This window comes from Podarcis bocagei (genome assembly GCF_964188305.1).
Source record: "Podarcis bocagei genome assembly, chromosome: 3".
Taxonomy (NCBI): Eukaryota; Metazoa; Chordata; class Lepidosauria; order Squamata; family Lacertidae; genus Podarcis; species Podarcis bocagei.
In genome coordinates, this window is record NC_138127.1 from 9,410,051 (window position 1) to 9,416,732 (window position 6,682).

General features: G+C 42.4%; 1 long non-coding RNA gene across 1 annotated transcript; it reads right to left on the minus strand.

The window, feature by feature from the left end:
• Positions 1 to 2,407: 2,407 nt before the first annotated feature.
• On the minus strand, positions 2,408 to 5,493 carry LOC308584549. Its single transcript, XR_014006909.1, has 2 exons — positions 5,239 to 5,493; positions 2,408 to 4,563 (listed from the first exon to the last, which is right to left on the minus strand). It is a non-coding gene; the product is annotated as an uncharacterized lncRNA (long non-coding RNA).
• Positions 5,494 to 6,682: the final 1,189 nt, after the last annotated feature.

The following is a 6,682-nucleotide window of genomic DNA, read 5'->3' on the forward strand; positions in this document are numbered from 1 at the left end:
TGTTGGTTTGTGAGCACACTCAAAAGCATCTGTAAAGATAGCACACATATTCAATTTCAGCTCCTTGTCAGCTCAAATCGTCCCAGCTATCTTTCAGCTGAACAGCAAAGCTCTTTCAGTCTTCCCAACCAGGTGTTCCTGAGCTGTATCTCGTCTCCTAAAAAGATGAGAATGCAACACCTAATAGGCTAGAATTCATGATGCACTGGACCTGTAAACCTCCCTGTGACCTTTGGATGAAGGGCGGTACAGTGGTACCTCGGGTTACATACACTTCAGGTTACATACGCTTCAGGTTACAGACTCCGCTAACCCAGAAATATTATCTCGGGTTAAGAACTTTGCTTCAGGATGAGAACAGAAATTGTGCTCCGGCGGCACAGTGGCAGCAGGAGGCCCCATTAGCTAAAGTGGTGCTTCAGGTTAAGAACAGTTTCAGGTTGAGAACAGACCTCCGGAACGAATTAAGTACTTAACCCGAGGTACCACTGTATATGAATTTAATAAATAATAATAATAACAAATAACATTTACCAGCCACTCTTTAATATCACATTGTAGGCATCAACAACCAAAAAGACAGTGGACTTAGGTTCACATCCTCCTTCTTCTTTTAAGCTTTGCACTGCAGAGGTGAGAAACATGCAGCTTGACCAGAGAATCCTATGTGTGAGAATATGTTTGTTCTTATTTCTCCTTGGAGCTGTTTCGGCTCCAAACCTGTCACCACTCACCATCTGAGTTTGCTTTTAGAGTAGGGGTGGTGAACTGCTTCCAGCTGGTGGGCAAGATGCCTTGGTCCTAGCCCCCAGCCCCGTGGGTCTTTCTGACAGGTTGGCAGGCTTGGCAATCACCCAGTGTGAAGCATTTCCCTTTGCCTGCATGGTTTGAAACTGAACTGTGTGTGCAAAGGCATAGCAAAGCGCTGGAAAATCAGCTGATCGCCAGTGCTTGCAAAGCCTTTTCAGCAGAGAGCTTGTGTCCTTACCTGCCCCACGTCTGATGACACATACGGTGTCAGGTGTATGTTAAGTAGATGTGGTTTGGCCAAAATGCCTCCTTGTGGACTAGGGCTGGGCAGTATCTGGTTTTCAACATCACAATATATCACCAGCTAAACACTGTGATATACTGATATACAGTGGTGCCCCGCAAGACGAATGCCTCACAAGACGGAAAACTCGCTAGACGAAAGAGTTTTCCGTTTTGGAGGTGCTTCGCAAAACGAATTTCCTATGGGCTTGCTTCGCAAGACGACAATGTCTTGCGAGTTCCTGCTGGGTTTTTTCCTCCCCCCCTTTTTCTAAGCCGCTAAGCCGCTTATCAGCTGATCCAATCAGCAGATAAGCCGCTAAAAGCAGCTAAAAGCCGCTAATAGCGCTAATCCGCTAATCCTTCAATCGGTTTGCTTCGCAAGACGAAAAAAACCGCTAGACGAAGAGAATCACAGAATGGATTCTTTTCGTCTTGCGAGGCACCACTGTATCACGACACAGTGGTACCTCAGGTTACATACGATTCAGGTTACAGACTCCGCTAACCCAGAAATAGTACCTCGGGTTAAGAACTTTCCTTCAGGATGAGAACAGAAATCGTGCTCTGGCGGCGCGGCAGCAGCAGGAGGCCCCATTAGCTAAAGTGGTGCTTCAGGTTAAGAACAGTTTCAGGTTAAGAACGGACCTCCAGAATGAATTAGCGTATTTTTTGCTCTATAAGACTCACTTTTCCCCTCCCAAAAAGTAAGGGGAAATGTGTGCGCATCTTATGGAGCGAATACAGGCTGTGCAGCTATCCCTCTTGCTGTTCTGGCTTCTGAGATTTAGGATATTATTTTTTCTTGTTTTCCTTGTCCAAAAACTATGTTATGGTCTTATGGTCTGGTGCATCTTATAGAGCGAAAAATACGGTAAGTACTTATCCCGAGGTACCACAATATTTGAAATAGGGATGGATAGAGGCATTGGCTGGCTTCACGGTTTTTCCTGTATTGTGATTTTTGCATAGCACATACATGCACACACCATGATTCACAATATATTGCCAGGTCAAAAATTATGAAACCAGCATCACAATATGGACTTCAAACCAGTTTTGGGTAATATATCGCCCAGCCCTAGTGTGGACCAAATTAAGACATCTGAGAGGCCTATTTAGGTCTATGGGCTGGAGATTACCTAGCAGGGGTGATGATGACTTCTATCCTTGCAAAATGTTCCGGTTCAGGCAAGACTAGCAGTTGTCTTCCCAGTATAATGGATTTACATTAAAATTCATAGCAACATAATGAAGTCTTGACATTGAGCACAACTTTCTCATGACAAAACACAAAAACAATGTATGACATACTTTTAAAGAAAAGAAAGAAAAACAACAACACTGGCCAACTGCAAACCTCCAGGGGGGAGCCTTTTCTTTCTGCTTGTATTTATTCCAGTACAGCATACGCCAAGGTAGTAGAGAAAAAGCTTTTATGGAAATTCTTGTCTGCGTATTTGAGAAACAAGCTGCTAACGAATCACACTTGCTCTGCGTGAAGTTCGCTCGAGTTGTGCACTGTGTCAGAAGCATTTGCGTTAGTTAATCTGTGAAAACTGGCAGCGGCCACATGATCGCAGAAGAAATGCATCCAGCCTTTTCCAGTGGGGATGCCAAGGCTTACAAAGCACCAAACCAGCTTATGGAAACACCGTACAATGTCCTAGATGCTCTCCCTGCTACGGAAAATAACATAAGCCTGTGGGGTGGTGGGAGAGAGACCTAACAGTTACAAAAATATTATTTTAAGTATATTGGTCAAGTGTTGAAAACTGGACGGAATGTGCTGGAAAACAGGTCAAGTGTTCAAAAGTAGTCGGACTCGTGATGGCACAATTTGGCGGCAGTCCTGCATCCAATTAGTCATGTGTTAACAGTCTTTTTGTTAACAGTCTCCTAGGACTGAAAGTGGTGGGGGAAGGGGGATTTAAATTGCTTTTCTCTTCCTATCCCACAGCAATTTTCGCAGTCATTACATAGTTGCCTGATAAAGAGCTTGAAGTGGTCTAACACGCAGCGTTCGTCTGGCAGAATTGTTGAAAGGGCTTGTCTAGATTCCCCGAAGGAGCCTAACCTGCAATGAACTACATGATCACCACATTATTTTAATAATAATAATAATAATAATAATAATAATAATAATAATAATAATAATAAATGTATCGGTGATCCACTCATATCAAGCCAGGCATTGCTGTAACATGCAAAGAGCACCTCATTTTCAACCCATTTCTTAACGTTTGTGTCAGTACACGGACCTGTGGCACAACTTCTCTTTCATATGACTTTGCACTAAGTGTCCTGCAAGTGAGACACAGTTCTCTGACGTGCTTTTGTAGCTGTATCAAATTGACAGGGGAGACACTGAAAATAAGCCACTCATGAGCTGAAGACCCACTGGTACTGAGAGCAATTCCTCTGCCTGCTAACCAAAAACATGAGAGAGACACTCTTTCCTTGAGAATAAGGAGAGTATTTGTTAAAAAGAGTTGAAATTGTATCAGGTGTTTATTTACAAGGGAGCTCATTGTGCATAAAATGCTCATTAGGGATTGCACAGGGCTTTTGTTCATTAAACAGGTACGATTAGCATCATTTCCATTCTATTTAATGAGAGCTTTTGTAGTTCAAATATTGGATCGTTCCTTTCCCAGCTATTCCTGTGAAAGTCTTCATGGAGTAAACAGGCTTTGTATACAACAGTGCCGAGGCTATAAATGGATTTAGTGTAATTGTTCAGTCAGACTCCCAGTTACTGCTAATGTGCGACAGAAAACCCGACTGCATATCCATTTAACCAACATAGTGTTGAAATTAAAAGCACCGCAGGACTGATTGGGGGTCTGCGCATGAGAAAATGACCGAGCAGGAAATCAATTTAGAAGTGTCCCACATGTTGCAGGCAAAGTCAATCATCTGGGTATGATTATGCAGGCATCACATAAAGGAAACTGCATTAAATGGCTAGTAATTAAGTCCAGATTAAAGCCCTGAAAACACTCACTCATACACTTAGCTTTGAATTCAAGGAGGCTGCAGTTTTACCCTGGTTGCAGGATTAGAGCCTTACATATGTTTTGGAGCTCCATGAAATTGTGAAAATGGAAACTTTGCTTGTAAACGTTTTCATCCAAGATGCTTAATAATGCTTTTTTTCTTTTTCTTTTTTCTTTTTGTACATGTGTGGGAGTTATGCACAAATGCTTTGTGAAGACATACAGGAAATACATTACATGGCAGGAAAGGAGCCGTGTTGTGAAATGCTGAAGAGAAAAGAATTCTGCAGATGAAATGATTGCACCGACTTCCTGATTTTTGATCCAGCTGCCCAATTAAAAGAAACTGCCCCTGGAGGATAGGCCAAAATGGTACGAGTTAGCTTATTCTTTACTAAACCTTTATAACAACGCTGCATGAGGCTGGACGATGTTCCGGAAATCACGTTTCATCATTTGTTCCACTGAAGTGTGCAACAGGGTGTGGCTGACTGTTACCAAGGCATTTTAAACTTATCCAATACAGTGGTACCTCGGGTTAAGTATTCATTCCGGAGGTCTGTTCTTAACCTGAAACTGTTCTTAACCTGAAGCACCACTTTAGCTAATGGGGCCTCCTGCTGCTGCTGTGCAGCCAGAGCACGATTTCTGTTCTCAACCTGAAGCACTATTTCTGAGTCTGAAACCTGAAGCGTATGCAACCTGAGGTACCACTGTATACTTCAAGCACATACATTACAGCCTAACTATACATGACCTCAACAGGGTAGTTCTGCCTTTGAGATTCAGGGCATTGACCAGTGTGGAGGGTCTGCTCCAAATCATAAGTGCAGCAAAGGATGGAAGGTTAAGTCCACCTTATCTCCCACAGTAGGGTCCCAGTCTGGATCATTTTCCCCATACTAGCTATTCCTGGCCCCTCCAAAAGCCTACACCCAAAGACAGAATTATGCAGTTAAGGTCACCTATAGCTATTTTTATGATACAGATTCAACCTTTCTTTGGATCTCATGCTTGACACTGGGAAACTTTTGGGGGTGGGGGATAATCCAGCCAGTCCTCTACACATGCCATTATACAGGTAGTCCACCCCCCTCTGCCCCACAGCGTGTAGCAATTCAGAGCGCAAGAAGACCATCTAAAGTGTAATGGATGGATTTTCCCCAAAATTGATTTTTGAATTCTGAATTTATTGTTACAGTGGTACCTCGGGTTAAGTACTTAATTCGTTCCGGAGGTCCGTTCTTAACCTGAAACTGTTCTTAACCTGAAGCACCACTTTAGCTAATGGGGCCTCCCGCTGCTGCCGCACCGCTGGAGCACAAATTCTGTTCTCATCCTGAAGCAAAGTTCTTAACCTGAGGTACTATTTCTGGGTTAGCGGAGTCTGTAACCTGAAGCGTCTGTAACCTGAAGCATATATAACCCGAGGTACCTCTGTATTCATGTTTTATACTGTAGTTTATGCCTTCTTTGTTGCATCAATTTAAATTTGTTGTTAGCCGCCCTGAACCCAGTTTTCTGAACCAGGAAGGGCAGGGTATAAATAAAATTATTATTATTATTATTATTATTATTATTATTATTATTATTATTATTATTATTGGGAAACTGGGTTAGGTGATAAGGGACTCCTGAACTGGACTGAATTGTCCCCAAATATCATCTACAGCAGTGACTAGAGGAGGAATGACTGCCAGGAGGAGTGCAGAGAGAAGAAACGCCATGGTGCATCTGCAGCAGCACAACTGGATGCCTTCATGTGCCCCAGCTGCAACAAAACATGCCTCTCCCACATCGTTTTCTACAACCACAGCAAGTGCTGCAACCTGCCAACCGTTTGACCTCATCTCTTGTCTCCCAAGGCAGAAGGATGCCATCTATTATTCTTATACCTAGCCAATAATTTGTCCCTTTCATCAAAACAGTTCCTAAGACCATTTTATATTTACTCTCACTTTTCTTTTTAATTAATAAGCGGGGGGGGGGGAGAGGAAAAGTGAAATCTGATCAGCAAAGAGCAGCAAACTTAACTGCTCAGTCCTTCCATTGCTGGCTCCAAAAAGTATAGGACCAAATCAAGATATTTCCAGATTAGAAATAAGTGCAGTTTTTTAAAAAATAAAAATATTTACCAGTTTTAAGAGACCCCAACCCTGCAGTTCCAACCAATTTTAAAGAAAAACCCATATATCTAAACATTTCACAACCATGACCATTTTTAAGTGTATAATGGTTTTGGGTTTTTTAATGCGATATTTCACACCACTTAAATGATGCCTTTTATTATAGGATCTCCTGCTTTCGTTGGAAATAGTAAATTTTAACATTAACATTTTGCAAGGAACGATCATGCATTTTAACAGACTCTATGGGCCTTTTCTGAAGTAAAGTTGTTACTTGCTTTAAGCAGCTGTCCCTGGGATAAAGGTCAAATATTCGCTGAATGATAATCCTTAAAAATATATATATTAAGCACATGGTGAAGATTCCAACGGAGCCCTGTTTCACACACAACCTCCTTCCGGCAGCATGAGAGGGCATTAGCAGGAATGAAATGTCTCTGCAATTCTCCCGATTCCTCATCCATCCCTCCTGCATCCATACATGCTGCTTCTATGCCCAAGTCACTTGAATTGGGCAGAGGGGAA